This window comes from Equus caballus, chromosome 1 (assembly GCF_041296265.1).
Source record: "Equus caballus isolate H_3958 breed thoroughbred chromosome 1, TB-T2T, whole genome shotgun sequence".
NCBI lineage: Eukaryota > Metazoa > Chordata > Mammalia > Perissodactyla > Equidae > Equus > Equus caballus.
In genome coordinates this window covers 34,902,490-34,922,578 of record NC_091684.1, presented here as the reverse complement: position 1 = coordinate 34,922,578, position 20,089 = coordinate 34,902,490, and the positions used below count along the sequence as shown (strand labels likewise).

Sequence of the window (20,089 nt, the reverse complement as noted above, 5' to 3'; positions counted from 1 at the left end):
CTGATGCAAGAGACATTCTCTTTCATCATTTGTCAAGATTATGAATTCCAGTCTTTTGAAAGTCTGATAGCTTTAATTTCACCATTAAAAAATGGCCACCTCTGAAGACGTGAGAGTTATTTTTTAGTTGGGATTTCCACTGCAAAATTAGATATTTATTAAGACTAGGTGACTGTTTTTGTTTCCCTCTCCACCATTAGGCCAAAGTGCACTGAAGATGAAACAATATTTATTCAAAAGTTCAAACACTTAGTGCAGTGGTGATCAGCTTGCACGCGGTATTTAGAAAACCTTTGGATTCTGAACTTTCAATTGCATTTATGCAAAGCACATCAATTTATCTCTTCATAGTCCTGGTGATTTGTCTTTATTTCTTGTTTGACTCTCCTTTTTCTATGGAATTGAAGCCATGCCAAAAGGAAGCTTCCACCCAGCCGACTCCTCTCCTGATCTTTGGAAATATTTTACAGATAAATACTGAGAACAACAGAAAATATGTAAGCAATTTTTCTTCCCTTTGTTTTCAATAAATAAATAAGACAGCTTTATATCTAAATATAATATGGTCCCAGATACCTTGTTTTAAAGAAATGATTTTAAAGGGAAATATCCCTTGGACATTCAGACATAATTTTAAATGATATACAGTTGGAAGGCTGCCAGAAGGGAATAAGATCCATGAGATGATTAATGAAATTATAAAAAGTAGGAATTCCATGTCCATAGTGTGACCTAGGCCACTTTTTTTAGTAATTATTCTTTGGTGAACTCTAATGGCAATGAAACAGCTTTCAAGTTTAAAAAAATCTACTAATTTACAGAGTCACAACACTAAAAATTTCCTAAAAGTATGCGGTGATTTGAAGCCAAGGAAATAACTAAAGTTTCGGGAATTTTCACTATTTCTAGTATATTTAGTCAATTAATGAGTGAATAACTGCTCTACTCCTAGCTATTTATATTTCAAAAGCTCTCTAAATCTTGAAGGAATTACCTGAAATCAATCTTTCCTGAGACAGCTTCTCACCAAAGAACTACCTCTGAAAGCTCCTTCTTCCTGTATTTTTGTTACTGAGCAATGGCTTGCTGTCTGATGCACACAGAAGTCAACACTATGGTACCCGCTTTCGAGAGAAGCTTTATTTCAAGGTCGACAACTAGGAGACAAGACGTAAGGTTCAATCTGTCTCCCTGACATGAAGCAGTGACAGACATTTAAGGATTTGGGAGTGGGAGTAGTTATGTAAAATGCTAGTTTGGCAGAGTCTCTTAGAGGATGGAAGTGTAACAGTCTTATAAGACAAGTGTCGTACAGATTAAGGGACCAATTGCTTCTTATTACGTTCTCGACTCCACTTTATTTTCACATTGTGTTCCATAGTTATGGAACTTTTGTTTCCTAGGCAGTTTGAGGCCATATGAGGACAAGGTTTCCATCCTCTGAGCATGTTCCAGCTACTACTTACATTTTTTGCTCATCGTCCCTGCAAGATAACTTTGATAGTTTGCTACTGATACAACAGGATATGATACCAACTGGCCTATGTTGGTTAATCTTTGCACTCTGGATTTGAAGAGATTGTGTCAACACCCCAGCTCATCCACTTGTTAACTCAGAGCCTTGGGCAACTTTTAAAATCTCTCTGAGCTTTAATTTCCAATTCTTTAAAATGTGAATAATAATTATCTTGAGGCACTGGCCCCGTGGCCAAGTGGTTAAGTTCGTGTGCTCTGCTGCGCTGGCCCAGGTTTTCGCTGGTTCGGATCCTGGGTGCAGACATGGCACCACTCATCAGGCCATGCTGAGGCGGTGTCCCACTTGCCACAACTAGAAGGACCCACAACTAAAATATACAACTATGTACTAGGGGGATTCGGGGAGAAAAAGCAGAAAGAAAAAAAATAAAAATAATTATCTTGAGTATATTATATATTCAACAAGTTATTGAATGCCTACTTTGTATTAGGCAATATTTAGATCCTAGAGATTTTCAATGGTGAATGAAAAAAAATACCCTAGCATTACGTAATTTACAGTCTAGAAGAAAGGCATGTATTTATGAAAGAATCATGCAAATAAGTATATGATTACAAACCATGTAACAAGGACACAGTAGAAAGGAAAGAAGCCCACCCCACTGTAGTGCTGCATGGATATGAAGTGGTGAAGGAAGCCATGATTGATTGGAATGAGGAGTTTTCTGGCAAAGGCAGTTTCCCAGTGTTAGATAAAATAATCCACGGACAGCCACGCATCCATTTGGGGAATCTGTGTGGATTTGTAAGTTGCAAAGACTCCAAAGAGGCTAAGGAATTGAGAAATTATAAGTATTTAGAGAAATTTATGAAAACGTCATAATTCCAACATTTTCTATAAAGGATCATTAGCCCATATTTAAAATTACAAAAGTGACACGATGTCTCCATGAAACATTAAATGAAATGAAAACAAACCATCTAACTACTAATGTTTTGTGAATTTGTGACTAAGCCATATTCATTTTAAATTATAGCCAGTTAGACAAAGAGAAAGAGACAAAGAGAAAAGAGAAGGGAGAGAATGACTAAATAATTCTATTCACCATACATTTTGCTTTCTGTCCTGAGTCATGCTTGCCAAGAGACTATTTTAATAAATTTGCATAAATAGTATGCATGGAACCAACAGAGGTTTAGAATATTTCCAATCTTGCCTTCAATCTTCTATTCTTCTAAAAAAGCATAAGAAATATTTGAATCTTATAGAATACAGAGCATAAAGCACAAACATGCTCCGAAAATAAGATCATGGAGAAACACATGGTGAGTATTGACTGGAATCGATACTAGATAAAGCTTTTTAAATTAAGTACTTGGACTATCTTCCATTTGTTTTTGGAGCTGGTCTTAAACTGTCCCATCCTAAGGTCGCTCACTGGGTTCCTGGAAAAAGAGATAAGAACTGAATGGACTCATTTCCTCTTCTACATAGTTCTTTAACGTCTTTCTGGACAATTATCTTATGGGCATTTTTTCTCCCTGATCTTGTCTTGGCTCTGGAAGTCTGATACTGAACTTCATTGGTGTTAAGACAACATTTCATGGAAGATATTTAATAAATAGAGGAGAAATGTTGAAATAAGAAGGGCTAAGGCTGTGTCCCTTCTCTGACAAATAGATTTTTGTGAGCATTTCTCCAATGCACAAGTGCAATCTCTCCTCTTCAGAGTTGACTCTTTTTGTTGCTTCTCCTACAATTCGCTTACAATGCACAAAACCCAGCCCTGAAAATTTAACCAGTGATTTGCACTTATCATGATTTATTAGCTGTGTGATCATAGAGCAAACATTTTGCCTCCGTGATCTTCAGCATCCTCATCAGTATAATGGGAACAAAACACTTCCTTCACATAGTTATTGTGAGGTTTGGAGGAGCTAACGGTTGAAGAAGAGTTTAGTAATATGTAAAACCAGGAGTCTTGATAGTAATATACTAGGCTTGGTTAAGAATGGAGGCAGGTAAAGTAGGGTCAATGGGAATTTCTGAGGCTGGAACCACTATATCTACATGCTGCTTAAGTGTCATTATCATTTTCTGAGATGACTTTCCACTAGAATTCATGGCAATGGAAGTTATTCTTCTCTATTTGTTTTTGTCCTGATAGTGACTATTTTGAGTGGAGGAGAAAGATGGAAGAAAAGCTAGCATTTCTCCCTTATGGTTTTACGGAATATGGCATGCAGAAGAAAACTATTGAAGACAGAATGCAAGAGAAATCTTCGTGTTTTGTGGAAGCACTTGAAAAGATAAATGGTGTGTATCTCTTCATGTAGTTAATAATAACAGTTTGGGTAGACAAAATGCTATTACAAATAGACTGCAGAAAGATATGAAGGCTCAAGTACAGGAAGAAGTTACTTTTTGCTCACATAACAGCAGTAAGCATTTAAGTGGTTAGCATAACAGCCTTTTCAGGCACCAAGTTGATAAGGGCTTTGTGTCTTCCAGTGTTCCATTGTTGCCCAGGATTCATCTCTTTGCATGGCAGTGGAGGAGAAAAGAAGAAAGAAAAGAGCAAATAGTGTTTTTAACAGGCCAGGTATAGCGGTGGCACACAAAACTACTTTCACATTCCACAGGCTGTAACTCAGTCACAGGGCCACACCTAACTGCAAGAGGAGCTGGGAAATGTGCTTATGCATGTGCACAGGAAGTAGAGGAGAACATGGATTTTGGTAACCAGCTGGTAGCTTTGGCCATAAGATCTTGAAAAACTAAGTAATTTCTCTAGTAACGTCTTGACAAACATCACAAACTTTCCCAATATATGTATGTTAAGTTACTATACTGTGCAGTTTAAACTTATACAGTTGTCTTTGTCAATTATATCTCAATAAAACTGAAAAAAATTGTTGGTGTCTCAGTGGTAGAATTCACACCAAATCATTCTCAGTGTGTAAGGATGCATTACAGCTCACCTAGAGGAGAGTGGATATAAGGGAGGGAGCTGCAGTAACACAAATTTGCACAGTGTGCATATGTCTGTATGCACAAACAAGACTGGGAGGGAGTAGAGGAGAAAGGGGTGGGCAGGAGACCTGGCAGAAAGGAGTAAGATCAGGATCATAAGATATATGTGGTTCTTTAAGCTCAATATTTAAATATTTTACAAGAACATTATTAACTTAATGTTACATTCTATATGGTGAATTGACAGCATGTTTTTTAACCAATATTTTATTATTGTCCAGACAGGTTGTTTTTCTCTTTTTTTGCTCCTATTAATATAAAATGCATTTCTTACAAACTTTTTTTTTTAAAGATTTTATTTTTCCTTTTTCTCCCCAAAGCTCCCCGGTACATAGTTGTATATTCTTCGTTGTGGGTCCTTCTAGTTGTGGCATGTGGGACACCGCCTCAGCGTGGCTTGATGAGCAGTGCCATGTCCGCGCCCAGGATTCGAACCAACGAAACACTGGGCCGCCTGCAGCGGAGCGCGCGAACTTAACCTCTCGGCCACGGGGCCAGCCCCACATTTCTTACAAACTTTTGCATGATTCTGGTTTCTTTCTTAGAATAAATTTCAGGAAATGGCAATAGAGTGGTAATGAACATCGTTTGACCATTTGATGAATATTACCTAGGAAATGTGTGGGAGACCTGGCAGAAGAAGGGATAAGAACATGAGGCTTCTACTGTGAATATTTCTTTGTAATCTATGTTTAAATTTAATATACTAAATGAATAGTTTCACATGTTTAATTTTTAATGTTTATCAAGAACATTATTAATAGTACAGTATTCTATTATTTTAGATGTATCATAATTTATTGAACCAGTCTTTTATTTTTGGCCAGATAGAAGGTTTTCAGTTCTTTGTTGCTATTAATATAAAAATAATACAATCCATATTAATCACTACAAATCTTTTACTACTTTCTTAGAATAGAATTTTGGAAATGAATTAGTAAGTCATCGAATATTGGGTTTTGACACATATTATCTCAGAAGTGATTTTGTGGACTTAATTTATATTTCAAACAGCAATTATTATTAACTGGTTCAACTTTTCCCATAGTGAATTTTACCTTCTCTCAGCTTCCTGACCTAAGATCATCCAGGCTTTGCTTGACTCCACCTAGCTATGGTGGCCTCACACTCTTGGAGTAGCACATATTGAGCAGAACCTTTTTCCCTTATAACTTCTCCTTTTTGACCCCTGCCAAGTTTTTCTTTTTGGAGTGTAATGTTGTGATGGTTATTATCTTGGTTGTAATTGAGGAACTATCATGGGTGTAGTGACTGATGAGGGGGGGATAGTGACACAGTTTTGAGTGGGTGGCTCTAGAGGCTTGAAAGATAAATTTAGACATGATAAAATAGGCAATAGATGCTAAAATTGACAGTGACAACTTGATAAAAATTCTATTTGAAAGAAGTTATAAAGGAACTGATTGGCTCTAGTGGGTGAGAAAGTGAGGAATCAGAAAGGACTTGTTGCAAGTTTGTCACTCTGATTACATTTTAACAGTTTATAGGAATCCTAACAACTCATCTAACTTTACCTTCAGGTACAGCAATCTCTAACGTCCGGCATAATTTGCCAAAGAAGAGAATTCAGCAAATAATGATGTTATATTGAGGTATTTTATGTTACCTCTGAGGCTTTTTTATTTATCAAATATTTCTAACACATCATTGCTAGGAAAAACACAGTAAACAGTCTGAATTTACCATGGACAATTTGATCATTACCATATGGGATTTGTTTAGTGCAGTAAAAGAGACAACGAGCACCACCCTGAGATATGGACTCCTGCTCCTGCTGAAGCATCCAGAAGTCACAGGTAAGGTCACAGAGGTTGGGTAGGATGAAATTCCAGGTAGAAACTGGCAGGCAACACTTGATAACTATCCCACTCATTACCTGCCTAGGCAATGTACAAGACAATTTTCCTTCGTTAGCACATCTTCCTATCATTGGATGAATTAAATTCAAATTAGATTATAGTACAAAAAGAGAGTGAAATATTTAAACAGCAGCAGGGATTTGAAGGGCAGAGGTCATTATTCTCCCTGCTATGGTGGAGTGTCCTTGATTTGGGTCAGGACAGATGTAGTAAGCAGAACTGTCTTAGGATCTGGAAAGAATTAGCCTTTCTCGTTCTCTAAAAGTTACCACTTGGTATACCTTCCATGTGCAGATAAATAGATTTCTGTCAAAAGACATTTCTACTCAAATGCATTTTCCATGTAAAGATTTACTCCAAAATTTTACCATCTTTCTCTATCAAACAGATTCACTCTGTAAATAAAAAATGTTACAGGCATAACTAAGAGATATTGTGGATTCAGTTTCAGACCACTGCAAATAAGCAAATATCGCAATAAAGTGCATCACATGAATTTTTTGGTTTACCAGCGCATATGGAAATTATGTTTACAATATACTGTAGTCTATTAAGTTGAAATAGCCTTATGACTAAAAGAAAATACGTACCTCAATTAAAAAATACTTTATCGCTAAAAAATGCTAACCATCATCTGAGCCTTCAGTAGGTCATAATCTTTTTGCTGGTGGAGGGTCTTGTAAAACATGCAGTATCTGCAAAATACAATATAGTAAGCTACAATAAAAGGAGATATGCCGTATATACAAATAAAGAATTATTTTCAAACATAACCTTTTGGGCAAACAAATTTTTTTTCACAAACCTATTGCTCTTGAAAATGCAATCTTTCCATTTTTGCGCCTCATTTTTATTGAGTCCTCATCTAAGAGGGTATTTCCTTCACTATATCATGTTTTGTGCTTTGGTGAATGAACACACTTTCTACACAATTAAACCTCATAAGACTTATCTCCATGACCTCAGCACCAGATTTTTCTATTTTGTTGAAGGTGCTTCTTCCCTCCCATTATAAATAAGAGATGCTTTCCAAATGGTGCAATTTAGAAGCATAGCTTCAAAATTCCGTTGCTCGCACACACTGTGAAATATGATGGTGCTATGTTTCTTTCCCGTGACACAAACACTTTCAGCCAAATAACTTCATATAAGAACTATGTTGATTATGATTATAAATAGTATATGACACTTTTCTACAAACTTTTAAATCTTGTATATATTGCAAAAGCCCTTCCTGGGACATATTTCCCCACACTTCCATTTTCATTTTCCATTTGGATTTTTTCTTGTATCACATCCATTTATATTTTCCTTTTCCTTTTTCTCATCTTTATCCCTTACTGTGCCATTCTCCCGAGTATTCTGATTTTGCAAGTAATTCCTAACCACTTTATATTATCACTTTCTTCTAAATAAAACTCTAGCCTCTCAACCTGAGAAGATGAAGTTTAAAACTTCTCTTAAATTCTTAGCCTTTTTAGGTACCAACCACAAAATTTTCACATGGTCCATTACAAAGTCACATTCTTCAGGTGGTAGATAAGTAACATTTGAGCAAAGTAGCAACACAGTCCTGGAGAAAATGGGTTATAGACACTAACAACAGTGGTTTCAGATTCTGATTCTACTAGTAAGTAGATTTATTACCTCAAATGCATGAGTTCCTCTCCTTCCCATTTTGTTGTTGTCGTTGTTAACAAGGAGCTCTCTTTCTCTTTTTTTTAGGTATAGTTTTTGGGGTGGAAGATTGGCCCTGAGCTAACAACTGTTGCCAATCTTCCCATTTTTGTCTTTTTCTCCTCTCAAAGCCACAATACATAGTTGTATATCCTAGTTGTAAGTCATTCTAGGTCTTCTATGTGGGATGCCACCAAGCCTGGCCTGATGAGCAGTGTGTTGGTCTGCGCCTAGGATCCAAACCAGCAAACCCTGGGCTACCTGAAGGAAAGCACACTAACTTAACCAGTCCACCCTGGGGCCAGCTCAAAAGCTACCTCTCTTCATATCTGGCTCCTTCATCTGTTTAAAAGAGATAATGCTTTCTAATATTCATAAAATGTTTCTCTCACAGGAAAAAGTTTGTAAGCATTTATTTTGACTAATGAATAGTCCTACTTAAATTACACATTATTAATATGATATACTTTGCAACTATAGCACCTGAGTGTCCTTAAGAAATATGTTTACTTTTCAGGACCAGTTTCCTCATTTTTAAGATGCACAAAATAATGGTAAACACACGTAACTATTTTGAGAAATATAAGGTAATACATAGTGAAGCATACCTAACATATTTTGTATTCTAAATAAATGTTAACTTACATCTTGTTCCTGTCTGCTGAGTCAACTAAACATCTTATTCAATTGTACTATTTACTATGTATTTACTGCACTGAGTAGTTCTTACCCTCTTGGAATTTACATACTTGAAACAAAAACTGGCATGCACAAAGTGGATAAACTACATGTTCTATAATGAGCCTTCAAGATCTCAGAACCTTGAGTATACCAAAGTGTGCAAAATAGAGAATGAGATTTGAGAAATGAATTTCATGGTACAATTGTGTTTTATGTGTACATATATTTAAGTCTCTAATGAAATTCCAATTTTCCCAGGAACCTGAAATTCTGTTTCTTTTTTCTCCTTATGGAGGTAGCCATGTGTAGTTTTCCCTTCTCCCCATCTCTCACCACAATGTAACCATGATTAAGAAGATGAAATCAAGTCTTTTTCATTTCACATAAATTCTGATTCCTACCTTGCCAGCTAAAGTCCAGAAAGAGATTTACTGTGTGGTTGACAGACACCAGAGCCTCTGAATGCAGGACAGGATCCACATGCCCTATGGAGATGTTGTGGTACATGAGATCCAGAGATACAATGACCTTGTCCCCAACAACTTGCCCCATGCAGGACCTCAGAACATTAAATTTAGAGAATACCTTATTCTCAAGGTGAGAGATATTTCATCTATGCTTTTCCTTAGGAATCTTAAGTTATCAACTCTCACAGTAGTAGAGTTCCAGGTTGCCTAAACTTCTACAGGTCTTGCACAATCATAACTCAGGCATCTAACTCTCTGCCCACGTGCTCCTTTCCCTTCTGTTTGTTGATACAATTTTATAATTATAATCATAATATATATTTATATATATAAATAGAATTATAAATATAATAGAACTTAAACTCCAAAAAGATTTCTTTACATTGATAGCTCCACATTCTGCTTGTCCATTAGCCCAATCTGCTGTCCACTTCCCTGCTTTCTGGTCTATGCTTTATTACTCTTACCATTAAGCAGTATCCTGTACTCCTACACCTCTCCAATTATCTGTTTCACTTACTCATCAAAAGCCCAATCCAACAGTCTCCCTTCTCCCTATCTGCCCTTGAGCTACTGATCCCTTCTGGAAAGGACCATACAGCTTAGCAGGTTGGTATTATTATCACCAACCTCAAACGTATCCTCGATTCTCCAAAAATCTTGCTTACAAGCTAGCTCAGCTTGTTCCACCATGCTCAACAATGACTCTTCCAGCCCTGAACTCTCCCCTTCCAATTCTCACCTGTGGTCTTTTTCTCAGGTAACCCCGCCTTCCACTTGACAGAAACTCAGAGCCATTGGAAGACAGCTGCCTCGATTTCCTTCCACTAGATTTAAAGTCCTGTTACATCCACATCCTTCAGTTTCTCTTTCATGTGTGTTGTTGTGGAGAAGGGCTCCCTTTTTATCTAAAGTAAATCTTTCTATCTGCAGCGTGGATCCTTTTCCTCTCACTTTTTCTGGGATCCTCTTCTCATAATCATTTCTTCATTTTTTAATCTTTATTCTCTCCCTCCCTACTGGCTCCTTTCCATTAGCATTCAAACATATTCATTTCTGTTACATCTTAAACTCCCACCCCCAAATCCTGATGCTTCCCATTCGATCCTGATTTATCTATACTGGCAGATTCAAAATCCTGGAAGAAGTTGGTTATAATCATGTAAACATTTCCTAACCAATCAGTTATTCATCAACCCATTGAAAAATATCTTCCATTTCAGTGATACATTTTCATCAAAGCCATTGATGACCTCCATATTATTAAATCCAAGGAATGCTTTCCACGCCTAATTTTACTTGGCCTCGTGGCAGCATTTAATACTCCTAAGAATGTTCCATATAATCTGCTAGTTTTCCTCCTATCTTTCTGAGTATTTGTTCTCCGTATGCTATGCTCACTCTCCCTCCTTCCATGTAACTTAAATATTGATTTGCCTCAAGCTTCTATTGTTGTCCTGTAGTCTTTGCAGTTTTTATGCTTTCCTCCAGAATGATTTCTCCACTTTCAAGGCTAAAGTTTAGGCTGAGACATTATCAGTTTGCTTTCTACACAATCTAGATCGTGAAAGTCAGTGTTCTTGAGCAACAACGTCTCTAATCGAGGTTTATCTCTGGCTAGACTGGAGAATTACAGGCCATCTCTCTTTCCTTTGGTATTTTACAGTTTTCAAAGCACTTTCAAGTACCTATAACCCAGGTTACAATCCTCAGCTTCCAGTGCTTCTGCCTAACTGATACCCACTCAACTCAGTCTTCAGGGCAACTTTTCCCTCAAAAGGATCCCATCACATAAAAGTGTCTATGAGTAATGTGGCTTCACTAAAGCGTTTGGATTTTAGAAGTTTAATTATCACACTTAATGCAAAAACTTAAAAATCATGTACTAGACATTTCAAATGCCTAATAGATTTGTCCTTAGGTCTCTTTGTAGGTAAAATTCTGCCTCATGTTTGGCAAATTTGTTACTGAATGCATGCATTTTGTATTGTGTTTGTATTGTAATGTCTCTTTGACTATTTGATCCCTTTATCATTAATAATCTCTGGTAATATGTTTCATTCTGAAGTCTACTTTTCTGCCATTTGTGGAGCCACACTAGATTTTTTATGGTTAAAGCTTGCATGGTAAATCATTTTTCACCCTTTCAATTTCAAGTTGTAACTTTAAGCAACATATAGGTGCTTCTTCTCTTTTTATCAAGTCTTATAATCTTAAATTATCCATTTTTTTTTTCTGGTGAGCAAGATTCGCCCTGAGCAAACATCTGTTGCCAATCTTCCTCTTTTTGCTTGAGGAAGATTCACCCTGAGCTAACACCTGTGCCAGTCTTCCTCTATTTTTTTATGCCACCAAAGCATGGCTTGATGAGCACTGTGTATGTTCGCACCCAGTATCTGAACCCCTGTATACCGGGCCTCTGAAGCAGAGTGCGTAAATTTAACCACGACACCACTGGGCACGCTGCAAACTTCTTTTCAAATGGGAAGTTTATTACATTTACTGAAAATTTCTATATATTTGTAACGAGTCTATTGTCTTCGCATTTGACTCTTATTTGTGATTTCTTCTTATATTTATCCTTTCCTGACTGGCTGAATCAAATATTTGGTATCATTTCATTTTGTCTCCTCTAAGGACTGTATATTTGTGTCTCTTGACATTTTAGTTATGCTTCTTTTCTCCTGTTTTTGTTTTTGGGATTTTTTGGTGATTGGTTTAGAGATTACAATATTTATCTTTAACTTGCCACAGTTTATGTTAAAATATTTTATTACTTCACAAAAAATTGAATTTTTCAGCCATATATTTCCAATCATACCCTCCCACTCTTTGTGTTCTTGTCGTCCTATGTTTTAGTTCTAGATTCTATTTACTCTGAAAAGCCAGTAGTTTTAAGGAGACTTATATATGTATAAAAGTTAAGATAATTTTTAAAGATTTAAAAATACTATTTTGACCTACTAACGCATTCTGATGTTCTTCATTCCTTCTTGAACTTGTTATCTATTTGATTTCACTGCCCTTTATTTATAGCACTTTTAGGATTTGTTAATTCTAGGTTTGTTCGAGATAAAGGGTGTTAATTTCTGTCTGTCTAAATATGTCTTAATATTTACCTTACTGGCTTATAAATTTTCTTTTTTTGTAATGTCTTTTTCAGTGTTGGAATTATGCTGGCTTTAAAAATGCGTTCAGAAATGTTTTCCTCCTCTATATATTTTTTCTTTAAAAATTTTTTCCATCACCATTGAGATATAGTTGACATTTTATATTTTGTAAATTTAGGGTGTACAGTGTGATGATTTCATACACATATATTATGAAATGATTAGCACAATAGAGTTAATTAAAACCTCCATCACCTCAATATAATTTTTTGTGTGGTGAAAATATTTAATATTTATTCTCTTAGCGACTTTCAAGTATATAATTACAGTACTGTAATTATAGGCATCATGCTGTGTATTAGATCCCCAGAACTTATTCATCTTATAACAGGAAGTTTGTACCCCTTAGCCAACATCTCCTTATTTCCCTCCAAACCCAGAGCCTGACAATGACCATTCTACTGTTTACTTCTATGAGTTCAGCTTTTTAAAAATTCCACATATTTTTCTTTCTCTGTATGACTTATTTCACTTATCATACTGCTCTCAAGTTTCATCCATGATGTTGCAAATGGCAGGAGTTCTTTCTTTTTATGGCTGAAGAATATTAAATTGTATATGCATGCACCATATTTCTTTATCTATTCATCTGTCAATGGATGCTTAGGTTGTTTCCATGTCTTGGCTTTTGTGAATAATGCTGCAATAAGCATGCAAGTACGGATACCTGTTTGAAACACCGACTTTGTTCCCTTCGGGTACATGCCCAGAAGTAGAATTGCTGAATCATATAGTACTTCTACTTCTAATTTTTTGAGGAACCTCCATTATGTTTTCTACAGGAGCGTCACTAATTTACATTCTTACCAATGGTGCACAGGGTTCTCTTTTCTCCACATTTTTGCCAATACTTGTTATTTCTTGTCTTTTTGATAATAGCCAATCTAACAGGTGTGAGATGATATCTCAATGTGGTTTTAATTTGCATTTTCCTGATGACTAGTGATATTGAGCACCCTTTCATGTACTTGTTGGCGATCTGTATGTCTTCATTGGAGAAATGTCTTTTCAGATATTCTGCTTATTTTTTAATTGGATTTTTTTTCCTATTGAGTTGTATGAGTTCTTTATATATTTTGGATACTAACCCCAAATCAGATATATGATTTGCAAATATCTCCCCTACTTGGTAGGTTGCATTTTCAATTCGTTGCTATTTTCCTTTGCTGTGCAGAAGCTTTGTAGTTTGATGTAGTCGGACTTGTTTATTTTTGCTTTTTCATGTCTAATTCAAAAAATCATTACCAAGACCAATGTCAAGGAGCTTATCACCTATGTTTTCATCTAGGACTTTTATCATTTCTGGTCTATGTCCAAGTCTTTAATCCATTTTGAGTTAATATTTGTATGTGGTGTAAGATAGTGATACAGTTTCATTCTTTTTCATGTGGCTGTACAGTTTTCCCAACATGATTTATTGAAGAAACAGTCTTTTTCCAATTGTATATCCTTGGCTCCTTTGGCATAAATTAATTGACCACATATATGTGGCTTTATTTCTACGCTCTCTATTCTGTTCCATTGATCTATGTGTCAATTTTTACCCCAATACCATACTACTTTAATGACTATAACTTTGAATTATGGTTTGAATACAGGAAAGGTGACGCTTCTAAGTTTGTTCTTCTTTCTCAAGGTTGCTTTGGCTATTTGGAGGCTTTTATGGTCCAATACATATTTTAGGATTGCTTGTTCTCTTTCTGTGAAAAAATGTCATTTGAATCTTGATAGGGATTTCATTGAGTCGATAGATGGATTTTGGTGGTATGGACATTGTATTGATATTAATTTGTTTTTTTGAGGAAGATTAGCCCTGAGCTAACATCTGTCACCAATCCTCCTCTTTCTGTTGAGGAAGACTGGTGCTGAGCTCACATCCATGCCCATGTTCCTCTACTTTATATGTGGGACACCTACCACAGCATGGCTTGCCAAGTGGTGCCATGTCCACACCTGGGATCCAAACCGGTGAACCCTGGGCTGCTGAAGACAAACGTATGAACTTAACTGCTGTGCCACTGGGCTGGCCCCATAGTAAGTTTTTCTGTCCATGAGTACAGAATATATTTTCACTTATTTATATCTTCTTTCATTTGTTTCATCAATGAATTATAGTTTTCAGTGTACAAACCTTTCTCCTCAGTTAAATTTATTCCTAGAAATTTTGTTCTTTTTGATGATATTGTAAATGGAATTGCTTTCTTAGTTTCTGCTTCTGATAGTTTGCTATTAGTGTGTAGATAAGCAACAGGTTTTAGTATATTGATTTTGGATCCTGCAACTTTGCTGAATTTGTTTATTAGTTCTAACTGTTTTGGTGGAATGTTCAGGATTTTCTACCTATATTATCATGTCTTATGCAAATAGTGACAGCTTTATTTCCTCCTCTCTTAATTGTATTCCTTTCATTTCTTTTTCTTGTCAAATTGCTATGGCTAGGACTTCGAATACTATGTTGAGTAAAAGTGATGAGAGTGGGCATCCTTGTCTTGTTCCTGATCTTGGATGAAAAGCTTTCAGCTTTTCACCCTTGAGTATGATGTTAGCTGTGGGCTTGTCATATAGGGCCTTTATTACGTTAAGGTCCATTTCCTCTACACCCACTTTGTTGAGTTTTTATCATGAACGAATGTTGAATTTTGTCAAATTCTTTTTCCACATCTATTGAGATGATCATATCATATGATTTTTATCCTTCATTTTGTTAATGTGGTGTATCACACTGATTGACTTGTGGATATTGAACCATCCTTGCATCCTTGGTGTATGATTCTGTTAATGTATTCCTTGATTCAGTTTGTTAATGTTTTGTTGAAGATTTTGGCATCTGTGCTCATCAAGGATATTGGCCTGTAATTTTCTTTACTTGTGTCCTAGTCTGGTTTTGGTAGAAGGCTAATGCTGGCTTCATACAATGAGTTTGAAAGTGTTCCCTTCTCTTCTATTTTTTGGAAGAGTTTAAGGAGAGTTAGTATTAATTTTCTTTAAGTGTTTGGTAGAATTCACCACTGAAGCTATCTGATCCTGAACTTTTGTTTGTTGAGAGGTTTTTGACTACTGAGTCAGTCGGCTTAGTAATCAGTCTGTTCAGATTTTTGTTTTCTTCATGAGGCTTAGTAGGTTGTATGTTTCTAGGAATATACCCATTATTTCTAGATTGTCCAATTTGTTGTCTTCTGATCCTTTGTGTTTCTCTGATATCAGTTGTAATATCTCCTCTTTCATTTCTAATTTTACTTGAGTCCTCTCTCTTTTTTTCTTGGTGAGTCTAGCTAAAAGTTTGTCAATCTTGTTTTTCTCTTTAAAAAACAAGCTCTCAGTTTAATCAATGTCTTCTATTGTCTTTTAGTCTCTATTTCAGCTATGATTTTTGCTATTTCCTTACCTTCTGCCAGCTTTGGGCTTCTTTTGTTCTACTTTTTCCAGTTCCTTGAAGTATAAAGGTCAGCTCTTTATTTGAGGTCTTTCTTGTTTCTTGATTTATGCATTTGTTGCTTGAACTTCCCACTTAGAACTGCTTTTCTGCATCCCATAAGTTTTGGTATGTTGTGTTTCCATTTTCATACATCTCGAAGTATTTTTGATTTTTCTTTTGATTTCTTCTTTGACTCATTGGTTGCCCCATAGTTTTTTGTTTAATCTCCACATATTTTTGAATTTTTCCAATATTCTTCTTGTAACTGATTTCCAGATTCATAACATTGTGGTCAGAAAAGATGCTTGGTATTATTTCAATCTTTTTAAATTTAGTAATACTTCTTTCGTGCAGTAACGTATGATCTATCTCAGAGAATGTTCCCTGTGTGCTTGAGAAAAGTTCGTACTCTGTTGCTTTTGGTGGAATGTTCTGTATATGTCTAAGTGCCTTCTTCTCTTTAAAATGGAATGTTTAGTTCATTATATTTTAATATAGTGGGTTAATTTCTACAATTCTACCATTTGTTTCTTATTCATCCACTCAGTTTATATTCTATTCTCCCTCATTTCCTGTCTTCTTCTGGAGTAACTGTATTTTTAAAGAATTATTTTCTGCCTGTCCCTCTGTCTTATATTCCTCTGTTTCTCTGTTCATAATTTCTTCTGGGAAACTAGAGTTTTCAGACTATAAATATCTATTGTCACCTCTCTCTCTATATATATTTTTAATGGCTCCTCTTGAGATTTACAGTATGCATCCTTAAATTTGTATAGTCTTCTTAAAATTAGTACTACAGAACTTTGTATAAAATTCAAAAACATTTGCAGTGTATACAAATATTGAATCATTTTTTGTACATTTGAAAGTAATATAATGTTATATGTCACTTACACCTCGATAAAAAATACAAGAACATTGCAACCATATACGGCTATTTAATCCTCTCCTCTACCTTTATGCTATAGTTATCACATATATAATATTTATGCATATTATAATCCTACCATCCATGTTATAATTTTTGCTTTAAATCAGGGTAGGTAAACCTTTCCATAAAGAGGTAGATAGTAAATGTTTAGACATGGGTGCCATATGGTCTCTGTTGTGCCTACTCACTTCTGCCATTGTAGCATGAAAATGACCATAGATAATACATAAACAAATTGGCATGAATGTGTGCCAATATAACTTTATTTACAAAAACAAGTAGGGATACAGAATACTATGTTGAAGGGTTAAATTTTATTTTTCTATTTAACATATTAAAATTTTAATTTTACTATTTTCTGATTTTCTTTGCTTCTGATAAAGCAGTTATTTAAATTATTATTCCCCTGTAGGTAATGTGCTATTTTTCTCTGACTGCTCTCAAGTTTTCTCTGTATCTTTGATTTATTTTTAACTACAAAATATTTGTGTGGTTTGTTTTTTATTTATTCTGCTTTTCTTCATCTAAATTTGAAGAATTTTTGTCTACTTTTTCCTCAAATATATTTTGCCCACTATCTTTTCTCTTTTTGACACCCCAGTCAACCTATGGTATTGCTACACAGGTTCTTAACATTCTTTATATATATTTAAATCTTCTATTCTTTAGACTGGAAAGTTTCTATTCATCTATCTTCAAATTCACCAAGTCTTTCTTTTGTTGTATTCTAACCACTGTAAAGCCATCTATCAATTAATTTCATCAATTATAAATTTAAGGTTTAGAATTTTCATTTGGTTCTTTTCATATATTCTATTTTGATTATAACATTAACATTTTAATTAATGTTCAGACTATTTTTATTTGCCTCCTTGATTATAGTTATGTTACAGCTTTCAAAATTCTTGTCTGTTTATTGTATTATTAGTGCTATTTTAGTGTTAGTGTTATTCTACAATTTCTCTTAAACACGGGTCACATTTTTCTGGTATGTCTGTGTGTCTAATAATTTTGAAATGTATCCTAGATATTTTGAATGATATATGGTAGGGACTCTTGATTCAGTTATGTTTCTTTCAAGAACATTGAGTTTTGCTTATCTGTTTGTTATCACAAACAGTTAACTGAACTGGACTCAAACTCAAAACTTTGAATTTTCAGTTTAGTTCTTTTCAATTGAAATGAGTTGTTTATACTTTAGTCCACACATGCCTAATTCAAGGGTTATCCAGGGATTTGGGTGATTTTATAGAGATAATTTAGAGTACCCCCTCTCTGGTTCTTTCTTTCCTGAGCTTTACCCCCTTCCTTTTCAGCTTCTGTGCAGGTGATGGAGCTTTATGATGTCACTGGTTTGAAGAATCAATGAGACTGCTGGCTTATAGCCAAGTTTTAGTCACCTAATATTCGCTGCCTGGAGGCTGTCCTCAACGCAATATCATGAAAATGGAAAACTCACCCAGTACATTTTGCTTTTTTTTAAGTATCTTCTGCACTTCAGTACCTTCACGATTTTGGTCACCCTTCAGGATGTGTGTGTGGGTGTGTGTATGTATATGTGTATTTCAGAGAAAATAGGGGAAGGTCATTCCAGTCATAAGGAATAACATGAGACTAAACTTGAATTTACTGTTCTGTCTAAGTACATCCTTCCTCTTTTCTCATAGTGGGTAAACACAAACTCCTGCACTCACACAACAAATACATACTTGTACACAGATGCACAGACATATTAAGGCAAAGAAGAGGGGGAGATAATGTGTATGTATGGTTATAGTTGAACACACATATACAGAAATATATATGTGTTTTTATGTGTATGTGTGTGTATATAAACATATATACACATATATGAAGATATTTACATGTAATATAAACATATTTTATATACCTACATATTATACATAATATGCTATGATTTAATGGTGACATTTATGCAATAACATATTTAGTTTTATAAGCAGTATAAATACATTTATCTTATAATACTGTGTTGCATGGCTATACAAATGTTCTAAATTATTTCCCTATTCAAGGATATTTCGATTATTTTTGAACTTTTGTTTATATAAAAATTTTACAATGTATATATATCTTGTATTATTTCTGTACTGCCTCCAGGAAACACTTCTCAGTGTTAAAGTCAAACATAAGCTCAGAGTGAAGGGATCGAAGATAATACTCCAAGAAAATGGCAAGCAAAAGAAAGTGGGTGTAGTCATACTTATATCAGATGAAACAGACTTCAAGATAAAAAAGATGAGAGACAAAAATGGCCATTATATAATGATATAGGGACATTCCACCAAAAAGGCACAACATTATTAATACATATGCACCTAACACAGGAGGATCAAAGTATATAAAGCAACTACTAACAGACCTAAAGGGAGAAATTGCCAGCAACATAATAATAGTATCTGACACTAACACCTAGGGACAAATCATCCAGACAGAAAGTCCACAAGGAAATGGTGACCTTAAGTGAAACACTAGACTAGATCAACTTACTAGATATATATAGAACATTCTTTCCCAAAATAGCAGAGCACACATTCTTCTCAAGTGCACATGAAACATTCTCAAAGATAGATCATACGTTGGAAAATAAGACAAGGTTCTATAAATTTAAGAAGATTGAAATCATATTGAGCATCTTTTCCAACCACATGGTATGAAACTAGAAATCAGCTACAAGAAAAAGGTGCAACAGTCAGAAATACATAGAGACTAAAATACTTGCCACTGAACAACTATTGGATCAATACAGAGATTTTTTTTTAAACCTAGAAAGAAAGTAAACTGAAACAACTCTTATGGGACACAGTAAAAGCAGTGCTAAGAGGGAAATTTCTAGCAACACAGTCATACTTCAACAAAGAGGAAAAATCTCAAGTAAACAATCTTAGTCTATACCTCAAAGAACTAGAAAAAGAAGAACAAAGCCCAGTTCAGTAGAAGAAAGGAAATAACAAAAATTAGTCCAGAAATAAGTGAAATAGTGACAAAAAAAGAATAAAAAGGATCAATGAAAATAACAGCTGATTCTTTGAGAAGATAAACAAAATTGGCAAACCTTTAGCCAAACTAAGAAATAAGTAAAAGAAGACTCAAATAAAATCATAAAATGAAAGAGGAGATATTACAATGGACACCACATAAATACAAAGGATTAGGGGAATACTATGAAAAGCTATCTGCCAACAAACTGGATAACCTAGAAAAAAGGGATAAATTCTTAGAATCATACAACCCCCCAAAACTGAATCAATAAGAAGTAGAAAATCTGAATAGATCAATCACCAGCAAAGAGCTTGAAACAATAATCAAAAACTTCCCAAAAAACAAAAGCCCAGGA

The 20,089-nt window shown here is 35.0% G+C and overlaps 3 long non-coding RNA genes across 3 annotated transcripts; 2 read left to right on the top strand and 1 right to left on the bottom strand.

The window, feature by feature from the left end:
* Nucleotides 1-254: 254 nt before the first annotated feature.
* LOC138915895 (uncharacterized) lies at nucleotides 255-4,391 on the top strand. The gene is made up of 3 exons (XR_011422325.1): nucleotides 255-497; nucleotides 3,645-3,793; nucleotides 3,989-4,391. It is a non-coding gene; the product is annotated as an uncharacterized lncRNA (long non-coding RNA).
* A 1,722-nt stretch (nucleotides 4,392-6,113) lies between these two features.
* Nucleotides 6,114-9,266, bottom strand: LOC138915896 (uncharacterized). Its single transcript, XR_011422326.1, has 2 exons — nucleotides 9,150-9,266; nucleotides 6,114-7,085 (listed from the first exon to the last, which is right to left on the bottom strand). It is a non-coding gene; the product is annotated as an uncharacterized lncRNA (long non-coding RNA).
* On the top strand, nucleotides 6,186-18,360 carry LOC100630259 (uncharacterized). The gene is made up of 3 exons (XR_011422332.1): nucleotides 6,186-6,327; nucleotides 9,158-9,345; nucleotides 18,048-18,360. It is a non-coding gene; the product is annotated as an uncharacterized lncRNA (long non-coding RNA).
* The last annotated feature ends 1,729 nt before the right edge of the window (nucleotides 18,361-20,089 follow it).